The sequence below is a fragment of the Carettochelys insculpta genome, chromosome 3 (assembly GCF_033958435.1).
Source record: "Carettochelys insculpta isolate YL-2023 chromosome 3, ASM3395843v1, whole genome shotgun sequence".
In the NCBI taxonomy this organism is placed as follows: Eukaryota; Metazoa; Chordata; order Testudines; family Carettochelyidae; genus Carettochelys; species Carettochelys insculpta.
Genome location: NC_134139.1, coordinates 137,840,217 through 137,856,798, shown reverse-complemented (window position 1 = coordinate 137,856,798; position 16,582 = coordinate 137,840,217). Strand labels below are relative to the sequence as shown.

Genomic DNA, 16,582 nt, shown 5'->3' with positions numbered 1-16,582 from the left:
CCTGCCCCATTTGCCTTCTCAGAATGGTACCCATGCAAACACTTTCCCTAATGGTTTTGGTTTGCTGAATGAAACAAAAACCAAACCAAACCAAACATACAACTGTTCATCTGGTTTTGGTCTTAAAAATACCGGTTGAATATTTCTATGCATTGATATATTCCAGGACCAGAAGGGATCACTGTAGTCATCTAGTGTGACCTCCAGTATAATATGGATGTGAAGACAAATATACATCAGCTGGTGGCATCTGGTGCTCAATCAGGATGTGGTGGGTTACTTTCCTATGGTTATTCCCCTTTCTTTATTCTTCTGTGCCATGGATGGGCTGTCCAGTGACTCAGCCCTCCAGCCACATCCTATTTTCAACTACACTCCTTTCCAGGTATATACCAAGGATCTAACAACAAGGAAGTCTTCATAATTCAGGTCTTCTCTCTTGGTCTCGGACTCTATCTTGGTCTGAGGCTTTGTCCCTATTAGATTCCTCAGCAAGGACAGATTCCATAGTAGTCCCTCTTTACAGACTGCTGTTGGAGCCCAGGGTCTCTCCACCAGGCTATAATCCATAACATAATGGTAAGTAGGTAAGTCTTGCCTGTTGTGTTGCTGTGAATTGGTTTCCCTAGATCAGTTTCCCTTAGTTGTCTCATCTCTCACAGGCCTAAGAATAAGAAACCAAGATAAAGTCCCCAACCTGCAGAGAGTCTTAAGTCTCATCTATATCAAGTTCATCAGGCCATTATCCTCATACTTCAGACAACAGAAGGCCAATGTATTGTATAGAATAGATCAGCTCCCCCCGCCCCCTGCATTGTCTACCTACTGTTCAGGTACTTTGTTCCATTTTTAATCTTCTCCTCCAGCCTGAGAAGTTTGTTTGCCGATGCACTGAGGCAGGACTGCTTGAGCCCACAGAGCCTCTTAACCCTTTCCTACTATGATTATCATAGTAGGCCATAAAGTTTACCCCCCGCAAATAATTCTCAGAGCATATCTTTTAATAAAGCATCAAGTCTTCATTTAAAAATTGTCAGTGACAGTGAACCTACCAAAACCACAAATTATTCCAACAGGTAATTATCCTCATTGTTCAAAAATTGTATCTAATTTCTAATCTGAAGTTGTCTAGCTTCAGCTTCCAGCCATTGGAATGGATTGTACCTTCCTGTGCTAGACTGACAGGCCCAACATAATATATTTGTTCTCCATGTAGGTACTTATAGACTATAATCAAATCCATCTCTTAAATGTCTCTTTGTAAAGCTGAATTGATTGAAGCGCCGTAAGTCTATTATTAAAGCCAGATTTTCTAAACTTTAATAACCCTAATAACTTTTTATGAATTCCATATAATTTATCAACTTCCTTCTTCTACAATGGATACCAGAATTGGAAGGATTATTCTAGCGGTATTCTACCACTGCCTAATACAGAGGTAAAATAACCTGTCTACTCCTACTCATGGGCCCCCTGTTTATGCTTCCAATTGCCACATTAACCTTTTTATCCACACATCTCTCTGGGAGCTCCTGGTCAGCTGATTATTCATCCCCCTCCAAATGTTTTCTGTCACTGCTTCCCAAGGATAGACTTCCCCATTCTATGAAAATTGACTACAATCTTTGTTCCTATATGTGTAGATTTACATTGAGCCATACCAACTGGAAACTGTTTGCTTGTGTCCAGCTGAGAAAACCATCCAGATTACTTTGTATTAGTGATCTCTCCTCTTCATTATCTACCACCGCCCCTTTTCTTCTGTCATCTGAAAACATCACTGTTGATTGACGGCATGATTGTCACAAGGGTTACAAATTCCAGGACTTTCTAGGACCTCCAGGATTACTTCCAGGACAGGGCTGCAGCGGCTGACAATCCAGGGAACACTGGAACACTGGCCCCAGGTCTGAAGTGGTAGCTGGGGCTGGATCAAGCCTTCCAGGGGCTGGAGCAACAGCCAGATGGTGGTTTGTCCCAGGAGCACCAGAGCCTCAATCCCCCGGTATGCTTTCCTCTGTTTCTTCCCCTTCTCCCCACTTCTCTGACACATGGGAAAATGTCTGGAAATTTTTCCTGATGTTAAGACATTTTTGGCAGGGTTTGCAATCTGTGGTTTATTACTGAGTGCTACAATCTATAATATGAAAATGACCTATTAGCAGACTAAAAGCACAGTCTCAAGGCTTTGATGTTGGGCATGTTTGTGACATATTTAGGCTGGCCTAAAATCAGATAGATACCAAGTAAGAATTGTCAAAATATTTTCTGTGCTTATAACTGGTTTACTCATTGTTTACTTGGTGAAGTTTAATTTTAATTTTTCCTACTTCTCATTTCCCCTTTCTCTCTGTACTGAAATACAGACGGTATTGTTTTTGTGAGGTCATAAGTACAGGTGAGGCTGTCATGGAGCAGTCCATCACAGAGAACTTAGTATATAAGTTTATGAAAAAATTAAATGGGTAATAAATCTTACTAGCAGATTTACTCAGAATTGCTCAGGTCCCTAAATCAATTAAACAGTTATTTTTAAATAAAAGGAAAATGTATATGCTTTAATTAAATGATTGTATTTTTCAAAAATAGCATTATTTTATTAAGTTAATTTTTATTTCTGATTTAAGAGTGATTGTTAAAACTTTTCCATTTTTATGGGAATTAAGTGTATTTTTTCTTCATCAGTTTTAATTCTTATTTTCAAAGTTTTAAAACAAAAGAGTTATGGTTAATTTGGTTTCCAATGATGTTGTTTTTCTCCTTTTCAAACTTCAAGCATTGATTTAGCTGTGCTAAAACAAATCACTATTCCAAAATTCTCCAAAACAAATCACTATTCCAAAATTCTCCATTTTATATCGTTCCTTTAATGTTTACTGAGAAGCTATTCCTATTTTTCTAGCTCTTTTAGGTTCAATCTCTTTTCACATTCACTCAATTATGTCAATATTGAGGACTGTACTCGATTTGGTGACTGTCTCTTTTCTGTTTGGTTTTATGAGAGGCAATTTTATTCCAGGCACATCCCATTTTCTTGGCACAACCAAGCCCTTATGCTGCTTTAAGTTAAGATAAGAGGGCACTGTATACTTGATTTGGTGGACCTAGGTCTTCTCCATTGGGAGTTCTTGATCAAACAGACAAACCCTCTGAAATTTATAGTAGATTTATTTTAAATTTCTTTATGCAGTTCTGAGGAGAAACTAAAAGGCATAACTCTTCTACAGGGTTACTTTGTGCTTTTCTCTTTCTATTTGCTTCTAACTTAAGATAATAAAGATGTGTTTTTACTCAAGCATAGTATAGTAGTGGATATTTTCTCTCTCTTCAGCTAGAAAAGCTGGTAGCTGTGAAACTTCAATTTGTGTCAGGTGCTGGAGGCCATTTGGCAGAACACAGCAAGGGTGTAGCTACAGAAATATAAAGCCTGCTCATAGATTTAGTGACACTTTAGAGATAGGGCTAATCTAGACTTTAGGAGCTGATTTCACTTAGGGGATTTAGTTCAGGCAGAAGCATATTCCAACCTTTTGGAATTCATGCTAGCATGGAATGTTAATGTAATTCAGAAACCTACTTTCATCTGGAGGGTGGTATATCTTAAGAGCCTCCTTTTAGCTTAGAAGTATGCCTGTATCTTGGTAGGGTTTGTAGCAGAGGTGACTAGACAGCTCAAAAATCTGCCATAGTGGTTGAGTTAAGTCCTGGCCTAAGAGCGGGTAGATTTCAGTTAAACCGTTTTTATCTAAGAGAGGGAAGTAAGGGGAATATGAGTCTCATGAAGTTGTTAGGGGAACTAAATTATGCTAATGAGATGCTGGGTATATGAAATTAAAAATCTTTTTTTTTTCTTTTCACAGCACTTGTGGAAGCTGTCTGGCATAGAACCACACTACACCTGCAGTGTGACAGATGTGTAGCTCTATCTCTGACTCTTCACCTGTAAATGAAAGAAGGAGAATCAGAGTTATAGAAAGACCCTGTAAAGCTATTTATATCATGTGGTATATATACCTTTTAAATATCTGTGCAGGGTTAGCTTGGTTTCCTTTTGTTTTATTTTCCTGTATATAAAAACAAAACACCTCTTTTTCAGTGCAGTTTATTTTTCATAATTTGAAACGAGAGAAGTAGAAATACCAAATCTCTAAAAGAGAGCATAGTGACTTGAATCATTCTGAAATATTCTGCATTTAAAGTGGCATGTAAAATGGCCTGTGTCAGCACATATGACAGCTCAGTCTTTAAAAGGCCACTAAAGAAATTAAAGTGGGAATATTTCAATATGGTTGCTAAGCTACATGGAGCGCAATCCCCAATCTCCCACCAATATTCTCTCAATTTTTTCCCATACATGGCCAGAATAAAGATTATGTGCCCTAAGGCATGTGTGGATGTGTACCATCAATAGAAACACATGCTGCTAGCCATAGGTGCTAGGGGCACTAAGCTAATCAGCTGGGTGGCACCTAAATATGTCCTGTGCTCAGCATACAGGGAGCACTAGCTACCACCGTCCATTTTACTCTCCAGTTCAAACCACAAACTGGGTAATGCTGAAAGCTATGCCAACTCTGGTATTAGTCTAGAGATGAAATGGTGGCATTTCAAAAACATTTTTAAAAAGTAAGTGCACTTTGTCTTCCACTGCTATGATTCTGCTTGCAAAATGGGTATTTGGAAATCATATGCCTGCAAAACCCCACTGTGTTCACACAAAGCAATTTTGCTAATTGAAGGAGTATTTCAAAAGCAAAAGCAGGAATTGGGTGCAAACCCCATCGATTTTTAATGGGAGGTAGGCCTCTATTATTTACATTTGTTATAATACCTGGGAACCCTAGGATCCCCTTGGGTCATGGATCAGGATCTCTTTGGGTGAGATGCAATAGAAACAGTGAACAAAAGGAACAGCCATGTTCCAGGGAACTTGCAATTTAAGGGTTGCTAGATGAATGCAGACAAACAAACAATGAAATATTGGTGAACATTACAGGCAGGTGTATTAACTTGCTGGTATCCTAACTATTGTTACATTTTATGCAGGAATCATAACAAAGGCGAAAACGGAGGAGGGATTTGAATGTTGATTACAAGCAAGCTTCCTTTTTTGCCGTTTCAAAAATATTCCCCATCTGCACAAATCTGGCTTGTGTGTTTTTTAAAATCATTTATAGTGTTTTTTAATGAAAACCTGTATGTTAATGCATGGGAACAAGTGATTTCCCAACATAGTTTGTCTTGGGAATTGTTCTTCATAAATTTTGTTGCCTTAAGTGCTCACCATCCCTGTTCTCTTTTTCATTCTACTGCACATAGTCCTTCTTTCCCAAATTCACCTTCTCATAGATTAGAGTAAGGTTGTTTAAAAACAGTTTTGAAGAAAATGGATTGGACTCTTTTTCACTGTTTGCTTTATGTAATTTTCTAATATAAAATTCTAAAACTTTAAATATTTTAGTTAAGATAGGGTGCAGCAGTTGAGGCGTGCTGCAGGGAAAGCATCTTTAAGGGGGAAAGGCGTTCTGGAAAGCTGACTCTTCTGAAAAGAGATTAATTTGAAGTTACAGAGCAGACTAATCTGGTTGTGAAGAAAGGGAGGAAGACTAAAGAGAGGCCAATATGGTTCTTTAATTACCAAAAACTCAAAAAGCCATTGTACAAAAATAGAAAACAAGGACAAATTGCTAAAGATGTGTACAAAAAGTAGCACAAATGTGGAAGAATTTAAAAAAAAAAGGAAACAAAGGGAATCATGACCAGCAAGCAACATAATACATTATAAAAAGAGATTCTCTAAATACTTTAAACATGAGAGAATAAATGAAGGATGAAATAAAGAAAGTTGAAATTTTAATGCCTTTTTTGTGATAGTCTAACTAAAAAAGTTAATTGTGGCCAGATAATTAACAAAATTAGTATTAGAATGGGTTCTGCCCAGTTCTTTGATTGTTTGTCTTTTGCAAGACTAATTTTACCACATCTAAATCAACTAAGGTGATGAGTTATGATTGGGTGAAGAATTATTTTGCAATATGCCAGGATTACTCAAAGAATTGTTGTAATATTTAAGTAAAATAACTGGTTAAATTATAGCTAAATAGAACTCAAATTTCAATATATAAACTAGGGTCCAAAAGGTGGTTCTTCAAAGATCAGAACTGCCAGATCTCAACACCCCACAGTCCTGAAGCTGGAGTCTCTGAACATCCTGATTCTGAATGGCCAGAAGGAAAAGTTCCTTTGGCTAATTGGAAGTGATGAGCATTGTATGCTTAGCATGTGCATACTTTGCTGGTGATTCTGTATAAATTAAGGTTCAGGATATTACTGTAGAAGGCTCTTTCCCTAGTAAAAGTCCATGCAAACCTGCAGAGTGTGTAAAGTTATGCCCTGAATCCAGAGAAGAGTAAAGTTAGGTGCCCTAGAGCGTTCAAGTAATGGGGAGAAGCAATATCCTTGATACATATGAACTTTAGCAAAGCTTTTCACCCACTTGTGTGTCATTCTCATAAGAAAGAAAAGGAAATATAGATGAACTTCCTATGAAGGCACAAACCTGCACAAAAGACCATTTTCAAAGATTAGTTATCAGTGGATCACTGTCAAACTAGGAGGATATGTCCTTCACTGTCCAGGGCATGGTGCCAGTCAATATTTTCATTAATGACTTGACTGATTAAATAGAAAGTGTGCTTTATAAAACTTGTCGATGTCACCAATTGGGAACAGGTTGCAAGCACTTAGAAGGACAGAATTAAACTTCAGAATGAATGTGTTAAGTTAGAGAACTGGTCTGAATCAGTAAGAAGAAATTCAATAAAAACACCTACTTAGGAAAAAATTAAATGTACAAATGCAGAATGAGAAATAACATACTGTGTACAACCGCTTTAGAAAAAAGATCTGTGGCCTATTGTGCATCATAAAATGAATGAGTCAGCAGTGTGACAGAGCTGGTAAAAAACTAACAACATTCTGGGATATATTTAAAAGTATCACATAGAAGACACAAGAGAGAATTTTTCCATGTTATTTGGCATGAGCTGTAGTACTGTATTCAATTTCAGGAACCAAACTTTAGAAAAGATAGGAACAAAGTTGAAAGCATCAAGAGGAGTCCGCTTTGGACTAAAATATCTTGAGGAGTTTAGTATCATCTGCAAATTTTGTCACCTCACTCTTTACCTTTTCTTCATACCATACGGATATGTTGAGTAAGATGGTTCCCAGTACAGACCTCTCTGGGCTTCATTATGCAGCCTAATTTTCTGTATGCTAGTAATGCTAGTAATTTTTTGTATGCAGTGTCTTATCTTCAAATTACAGCTACATTGATTGTAATTTACTAATTTTGTGAAAGCTGAACTTTTTCAATACTCATTTTCTAGTTCCCATCTTCAAATCGAGTCTTCACAAAGTAAGTCGTCACTTGAAATGCCAATTAATTGTCATTCAAATGATTCGTAAACCTGATAGATATGAAAAAACAGAATCCAATTTTACCTGGTGAGTGTTCACAAATGACTCAGCAGTTTCAAGTCATATGTGAAGAGTTCATTCCTGACAGTGGACCAGAACTCTGGAAGTAAAAGTGGAGCATAGATTCCTAACAAGAATCAGTTAGAAGAAACTTCAGTGAGCTCTTTGATTTCAGCTTTTGGCAAATCCATAGCATCAGGCTTGAACTGAAAGGGGTTTTAATTCTCAGTAACAGTTTGTCACATCCAAGTTGCAGGGTTGGGGGAAAGCTTGCAAACTTTTCCTAAAACCAGCTGAAATGTTTAGCCATCACCTGACAATTTCATTGTTGAGCAGGAACTTAAAAACTGCAATAAGTATTCAAAGTCAATAAATTCTTCTGAAAAGCAAGTTTTTATTTCCCATAAATCCTGTGATTCAATCACTCTGCAGAAGGATGTGGGTGTTCTTTCCTTGTAGACCTGCATTGAATTCACTCAGTTTCCTAAATATGTATCTGACATAAGCAAGCAGGCTCATCTTCCTCTGACTAGAAATAGAAAACGAATCAATTCACTTTCTGCAGTCCATTGAATAGGCACACAGTTCATCTCTTTCAGATCACAAATTGGCCCAGTACTTTTCCTCTCAAAAGTCAGGAAGCTCTATTATAGAACACACCATGATCAGACCCCTTTTCTTCACTGTTTTGTAAACAGATGTATGAAAAGGATGAGTCTAGATGTAGCTCAATAAATGAAATTTCCTGCAATGCTTCATCTAACTCAGGACTCAGAGCTTTAGATGCCAATTGTTCTATGAATCATGCAGTAAATCTACACAGCAGGTGGAGCAACTTTCTTTATCAAGGTATGCAGACCTGCTTTGTGGTCTGCCATAAATGAAGCACCATCAACATGCCATCACACTATATTTTTGTCTTGCAAGTAGCCAGGTAGTACACCAAACGTTACACGTGTTGTCTTGTGTCTGGAAAGAGGAAGACAGATCAGAATGTCTCTGAAAATTGCACCTTCCCATATTTGTAGTCACAAAAGCCAAGAAATGCTCCTCACGGTCCTCACTGCTCCCATCAGTTGAAGTAGCCAAAAGTATGTATGGTTTTTCATGCACTCTAGCAGTGTGTCTTAGTAATCTACTATTGTCTCAATTCTTTGCTCCCTATGCTGGAGAATGGTAAGTATTTGCCTTTTTTTGCCTCAGTTTCCCTACACATTATGTTAACCATCCCAGTTGCAGCTGGGAAAATCAAAGTATCACTCCAGTTGTGTGCAGCTTCTTGGCCTGTGTGTTCCGGTAAATCAACTCAAATGATTTCTTTGGAGGTAAGTCATGGCTTTCTTGAATTGCAATTGTTGACTTTAAAGTTCTTCTTTCCAGCTCTGGAAAAGTGACCATCTTTTTCCTAGGTTTGTCTTGTGAGGAGTTTCCATGTATTATTTATGTCTGTTGGGCTTTCTCATTTCAATAATAGTACCGTACACCACAGCAGGCATTTTGAGCATCTTTGCTCTTGAACAGAACACTGGCAAAGTTCATTATTCAAAGAAGGTCATATAAGTGCAAGCATCTTTTTTGGAATCTCTGACCAGAAGGCACTGCCTCTCTAAATTCACTGGTGGAGGTTGAATCACTCTTTAAAAAATGAGTCCCTTGTGCCTTTTACCAAAAATCAGAACAAGGAATCATTGTTAAGCAAATGAAGCCAGGACTGAGGCCCTATATTTTGAGACAAGCTCATCACAGGGACACTGAATGATCCACTATCAAGTGCCAAAGCAATATCCAGGATGGCATAAAAAAAGGGGGGGCATGCTTTAAGGACTTTACTGTCTCAGAAAAGGCTACTACATGTTTGTATTAGCTTGAATATAATGGATGCTGTGTTGATAAGGCTGTGGCCTGAAGGAGAGGACCTTTGGAAGTCAAGTCCCTCAACTGGATGCTTTCACAGCAAGGTAATATGACTGGCCATATTAACATCTTCATAGCCACCTCCACAAAACCAATATGTCTGCTTGAAAAATTCTAGGCCAGAAGGCCCCAGTCTAGATCTACAAAGCAGCAGCCTGTGCAGAGCATGATCTGACAGCCACCAGTCAGACCAGCAACAAGACAATAATCCTCCAGAGGACTAGAAGGGCCAAGAAGAAATATTGGCCCCACAGGCCAGACAAGAAAGCTAGCTAATGTTGACTCAAAGGCAGAAGTAGGTGAGAATGGGACAAAGAAGTTGCTCCATAGGCCTAATCAGAACACATAACCGTCCCTTAAGTACTGCAACTAAGCACCTGAAGTTGAAAGTTTATTTGCTTACTTGCTGTCCATTGAAAGGCACAGACGGTGAAATTCTTGATATTTTAAAGAGACTGATGCTAAGATTGAAGCTACCCTGTTCTAAGCAGGTGACCAAACCTTTCAGATTAAGATGTGGGTAATAGCTGCAGTACCCTATGTGGCCTGAAGGGGCACTACTGAGTAGCCCTATGTCCCACAGGTAACAGCAACACAGGGAACTATTTGAGGAACATAGCAAGAAACATTTCATGATGGAAACAAAAGTCTTCCTTTTGAAATAAACTTTACCAAGCAGCAATGATAGATATTCTAATTTAAAAAGCATTGAACAAAAAATGAATAATTTTATAACAGAAAGCCACCTACACATCTTCGATGGTAAAACTTAAACCTAATATTTAAATCATTCCATAGGGAAACTTATATATTGATCCCTGAATAGTGCAGAGCAAAGACTTAATGTATAGTGCTGACAACAGCAGAGGAAATCAATAACAGCCAAGGAGCTGAATGTAAAAAACTGCTAAAACAATGATACCATTAAACCAACTATCATCAATTAATTTTCACAATTTACTGATGAGACCATAAGGAATACATACATCGTGGCTCTGGTTAACTGATTTCCTAGTTCATATATTTGCGCTGATAAAACCCAAATGTGACAAGTAAAATACAGACAATATAAGCAAACATTGTGAGCATTTAACCTGAAAGATGCAGGACCTCTTCCCAACTTACACTTCAGCAATATAGAACCAGACTGCATGGTCCCAGAGGATGAAGGGATAGCTCCTGAGTAATATTATTCCTTCAAGCAGTCTTTGTATAAAAACCAGGCTTGAATAACCACTAAAGAGAGCCAAATCTCCTCAGGTAGAAACCAGAGAATGAGTATAGTTCAGTATCTCCTTAGGAAATGGTGTGGAGGAGGGGGGAACAAGTGAGTAGGATCATATGTTCTTGGCTCTTGTGCTTAGCTGAAATGAATCATTAGACATAACCCAAAGGGATGCCAAGGGAAGTCTGTGAATCTAAAGAATGCAGACAGTTATTTACTCCTATCAGTGAGTGGTTGTTGGCTTTGCATTGCCTAGAATGCATATCAAATATTTGTACACCACTGTAAAAAAAATAAAAAGAAAAGAAAAGCTCATTGACTTGAAGGAAGAGAGACTACAAATGCGGGTGCAAGGGGGAAAAGTTTGAAACGATGCCATTTTGAATTCCATAGCTTTCACATGAACTTTCCTTGAACACTTGAGGGTTGAACTCTGCTAGTGTGAGTATTCCCAGAAGGATAGGTGTGCCTCAAATGCTCCAGCATCCACTGAAAACAGATTTTGATGTTTGGTTAAAATCTGTGCACTGACTAGAAAATGAACATAAGTAACCAAATCAGCACAAATTAGGACTATTACAGTCAAAATGAAATTTTAAATGCACTGCATTTGGATTTGTTACATAAACAACTTAGCTACAGTTAGACAAAAACTGATAACTGTATGCAAACTAGCTATGTATATGTATATTGTGCAATTTTCACATTCTAAATCTAAATTATGAAAATCAGCCTAACCATTCCTTTTCCTAGGGCAACCATCTTTACCCTGTCACTTCCCCCTTTCCAAGAAAAAAATATGGCCTTTGTGATGTAGAAGTTTTTACACTGCTGGTTTCAGAATGAAGCCTCTAGAAAACATAAAGCATAAGGGGCAAAAAGTAAAAAGGAAATAATACATGTTAAATCTTGTAATCAAGTGGGACAAGCTCCAAAGCCCATTGAAGATAGCAATTTCATTTCTCATACTCCGGGTATATCTATACTTACGGGAGGGTTGGCACATGCACCACAATCAATCTTTTGGGGATTGGTTTTACCATGTGTGAAGGTGCAGAAAAGTCAGTCGCTCTGAGCTCAGCCATTGACCCTTATATTCCATGCTGACGTGCGCAGTAAGGGACATTCGTGCGAGTCCAAAGATCACTGATTTATACCAACCAACAAACTCAATCCTGATGTGTTGATTCTAACACAGGATATCATTTTTTTTTCTGTAGTATAATGAGGATGTTGATCTCCTCTTCTTTTTTTAAAAGATAGGCAATTTCTAGATAACTATCTGGAATTGACTGTGATCCCTCGTGTAGACCAGGCCTCTAACTTATGACGAATACATTCTTCTGGCATACTGTACAACAAAACTAAGCAAGGGCTAAACTGTGACAACTGGACATTGCCTAAGGTGGGGCTTATTTCTACAAAGTTCTAAGCTAAAGCAAGTTATATTTCTAGGGATGCTGGCCATCTCTATAGACAACTACAGCAGGCTGCATGATCATTTCAAGCATAGGAGGAGGGTAGAATGGCACAAAAGATCAGCTATAATCTTTTTTGCAAACATTGTCAGAAGAATCCCATCCCTTTTTCATCAGTTGCAATTTTTATAACTGACTGAAAAGCAAGACAACATGTATGACTATTTTTCTTATGAAAATTTGAAATAGAAATGACACTTTCATTTAAATTGTAAATTTTAAAACTTTTATCCATTGATTTATTCTTTCTCCTGCCAGTGCAAAGATGAGGAACAAACTGGACCCAATACCCTTCAACAACAAATTGCACTTTCATCAGAATAAATACATTTTCATTTCATTTCATTGTGTGGAGACTGATAATTACCACACGTAACCATTCAGTTCACTGGAAAAAATTCAGACTTCTGAGGCAAAAATAAAAATGAAATATTGGGAGTTATTTTTCCATGAATTATTATCAGGGAAAAAAAGCAAATGTGCAAGCCAAAATTTCTAGATAACTATCTTTTAAAAAGAGGAGAGCAGTGTCCTCACTATACTTGAGGAAAAAAATGTTTCCTGTGATTTGGAATTCAGCTAGCTATCTTAAAGAAAGATTTAGCCAATAAAAATGATCTGTAGTACAAAACAGTAACACTGACAAAAGCAGCACAAATCAAGGCTAATCACATTTCAGCAGCAAAGTTTTAAGCTAAAGCAAGTTATATTTTCAGGGATGTTGTCCATTTTGATTTTATCTAGTGACAAGCAACCCTACATTTAAAATACCTTTTTTGCAGCAAAAACATGTGGAAATCAATGTTTCAATGGGACAGCTGGTGCATGCTACCTTTGACCAAGTGTAGGTAACTTAGTAGTCACTCTTTCCAGCGCGGGCAAAGATACTCTTCTTCTAGCAATTTTTCTGAGATATGATGCAGTGAGTTATGGGCTGGGTTTTAGTGAGAGGAGGACATTTTAAAAGTTCCCAGTAGAAACCACAGTGGCAGATTTTTTTTAAAGTATTATTATTTTTTATCCACAGATCTACCTCAAAGGAAACATTTTGCTGCACAGTATGCTCATGTTGGTCAGTTCATTCAGGTTCATCCACCTCCAACTACTTTTTTCTGCCACAATAAGAAAGGAATTAGTGAAGAATGTTTATAGCCTATATTGCTGTTCTCTGTGCCCCTGTGTCTGATAAAACTATATCCCACCCTGTCAGGTCAGGGAATCAGAATGTGCAACAGTTCAGTTGAACAAGTCATCTTCTTCAGTTTGTCTTGTGGCCCATTTCAACTCGCTTGCTGTTTTCAGTGTCTCCTTTCTGAGACGATCTTTCCATTAGACATGGAATAGTGACCTGCACTGTGGGACGTCTTTTTAAAGGCAGGTGGTTTGCCATGCCCCAAATGGATTGGTTTGTCTGGAAACCAAATCATTAGCTGTCTACAATTCAGTGCTACATTCTTCCTGTCAAAAGGTGCAAGTTTCGTACAATGTTGGAAATCAGCCAGCTAGGATTTTCTGTTGGCTTACAAATTCTATTTTAGAGCCGAGGCCTGAATTATTTAAGGAGGAGTTACAGATATCACAACTTCTCAGTTTCTGTGAGAGAGGGACTCTACTCCAAGGCTGGGTCTACACGTGCCCCTTCCTTTTGAAAGGGACATGTTAATGAGCAGGTTCAAAAGATGCTAATGAGGCACTGCAATCAATATGCAGCTTCTCATTAGCATAATGGTGGCCACGGCAATTCGAAAGTGCAGCTTTTGGAATCATGTGCTGCCAGTGGAGACAGGACCCTCTGAAAGGACCCCTCGCAGTTTTCAAAAGCCCTTCTTCCAATCACAGATAGGATGAAGGGCTTTCAAAAACTGGGGGGGGTCCTTTCAGAAGGTCTCGTCTCCATGGGCAGTGCGAGATTCGAAAAGCCACACTTTCCAATCGCCATGACTGCCATTATGCTAATGAGGTGCTGCATATTCATTGCAGTTCCTCATTAGCATCTTTCAAACCTGTTCATTAACATGCCCCTTTCGGAAGGAGGGGCACGTGTAGAGCCAGCCCAAGGGAAGAGGGGAAGAAGTGATCCTAAGGGCGACTAACCATCTCCTTGCTTAATAAAATGGAGTCATTTCACCATATTTGCTTGTGAGATCACTTGAAGTGCCTCTTTGCTTAACTGCTTCTTGTCTTTCCTCTCTTGTAGGGTCCTTCCCCCCCCCCCTGCAAACTGGATTCGAGATAATCATGATTTTCTATTTAAAAAGCTTCAGGGTGTTTATTTTTCCCCACTACTGTTGTTTTCCTGCCTTCCTCTCCTTTGTATAGTGACTCTGAGAAATTCTAATAAGTTGTTCACTCCTCCTGCTAATATGTTTTATTTCACAAAACAAAACCAAATCATTCATGTGCAGCGAGATGGGGAAAAGACCCAGAAAAATTCAGAGCATCTGTACAGCTATTAATGAGGATTCATGGTCCCTTTGCAGTGGTGGCTATGACTGTGCACAGAGCATAGTTATGGAGAATCTGGCCCTGTATTTTCAAAGTGCTATACTTGTAGAACTTCTCAAAACCAGAACTGTTTCGTTCCACAACATCCATAATCTCCAATGATTTTAGTTATCTGGATGACCACATATCTTGGGTGTGACCAAGTTTCCCATGGTCCCACAAAGTTTTACAGACACCAGCCCTGGCTCTGTGTTCTGCACTGTTATTTAGCTGTATTTTACCCCTAAATGTCTTGTAAGAGCCCAGTAAGCAGTGGAAGTGTTGGTAATGTGTTAGACAATATTGACCTCCCATGGTCTGGTAAATGCATCTGGCACCAGTCAAATGTCAAGAGTGCCAGATTAGAGAGGTTCAACTGATACAAGCAAGTCATGAATTACAACACCCCTGTGAAGTAAACCAGTTATGGCTAACTGACTCTTGTCAGGCTGCAATAGCCTACAGTCGGACAGTTTAACTAGTTCTGTTCTGCACCACCAGTGTCTTACCACTGACACACCCTGTTATGCCCCTATTTTGGTGTGAGGGCAATTATGAGTTTTACTCCAGTGGGGAGTTTCCCTCTTCAAGGAGAATTCTCCACTGCCGTTTACAGCCCTGATCTGGTCATTTCCTAAACTGCTCACAGTGACTACAATAGAACCAAGAATCTAGTCTTATGAGGTATGTCTAGTATTAAAAGTCTAAATGGTATCCTTATATTTCAGAGAAAGATAACTGGATGAACAGAATATTAATAAGTTTGTTTTTCTCACTAACCTTACAGCAAAAAAAAAAAAAGGACAACTGTATGCAGAGGCAAAGGGTGGGATTATGTAATGTTGCCACAAAATAAATATGGCTAACATTGTATCTCCAGTATGAAAATCAAATTCATAATCCATTTTTTCATGTTCTTTAGTATTTATAAGTATAGGTATGTCTGAACTGATTTCATTTATCCTCCATGTGGCAGTGTGCAGAGAGTTGAATATATTTACATTTTTCATTGGAGAACAATAATTTCTTCACAGTAACTTTAGAACTCTTCCTGGCAGTGTGGATATATTCTTAAATAACAAAAGCGTGCAAAAAAGTTGTTTAAAATGTAATGAAAAAGAGTGTAAGGTTACACTTTATTGAATTTTAAAACAGATAGAATTATTTTAGAAGAATCCTTGAGCTGCAGTGGCACTACAAAATTGTTCAGGCAGCAATTTTGAAAGGTTCTGAGAATGCATTAAAAATCCAATATTTGCTTAGAGTTCAAGAATTGAGACAACAGAATTTCTAAACTACCACAATGTGGTAACCATTGACTTTCCATTTGCAACTGTTATGTAGTAGTATATGGATACCGAACATAACTGTCCATGTGTCTTTCAACATTAGTTGCGTGGAAATCTGTTCAGTACACTAGTTCCCAGGCATTGGTTTATTAAACTTTTACTTCTAGGCTACGTCTTCACGTGAAGCCTACATTGAAGTAGCCTATTTTGATGTGGCGACATCGAAATAGGCTATTTCGATGAATAACGTCTACACATCCTCCAGGGCTGGCAACGTCGATGTTCAACATCGACGTTGCGCAGCACCACATCAAAATAGGCGCTGCGAGGGAACGTCTACATGCCAAAGTAGCACACATCGAAATAAGGGTGCCAGGCACAGCTGCAGACAGGGTCACAGGGCGGACTCAACAGCAAGCCGCTCCCTTAAAGGGCCCCTCCCAGACACAGTTGCACTAAACAACACAAGATACACAGAGCTGACAACTGGTTGCAGACCCTGTGCCTGCAGCATGGATCCCCAGCTGCAGCAGCAGCAGCCAGAAGCCCTGGGCTAAGGGCTGCTGCACACGGTGACCATAGAGCCCAGCAGGGGCTGGAGAGAGAGCGTCTCTCAACCCCTCAGCTGATGGCCGCCATGGCGGACCCCACTATTTCGAAGTTGCAGGCCACGCAATGACTACACAGTCCCTACTTCGACATTGAACGTC

The 16,582-nt window shown here is 38.8% G+C and overlaps 1 long non-coding RNA gene across 1 annotated transcript; it reads right to left on the bottom strand.

The window, feature by feature from the left end:
- Nucleotides 1-450: 450 nt before the first annotated feature.
- Nucleotides 451-10,619, bottom strand: LOC142010492 (uncharacterized). Its single transcript, XR_012644813.1, has 3 exons — nt 10,522-10,619; nt 1,662-3,940; nt 451-664 (listed from the first exon to the last, which is right to left on the bottom strand). It is a non-coding gene; the product is annotated as an uncharacterized LOC142010492 (long non-coding RNA).
- Between the last annotated feature and the right edge of the window lie 5,963 nt (nt 10,620-16,582).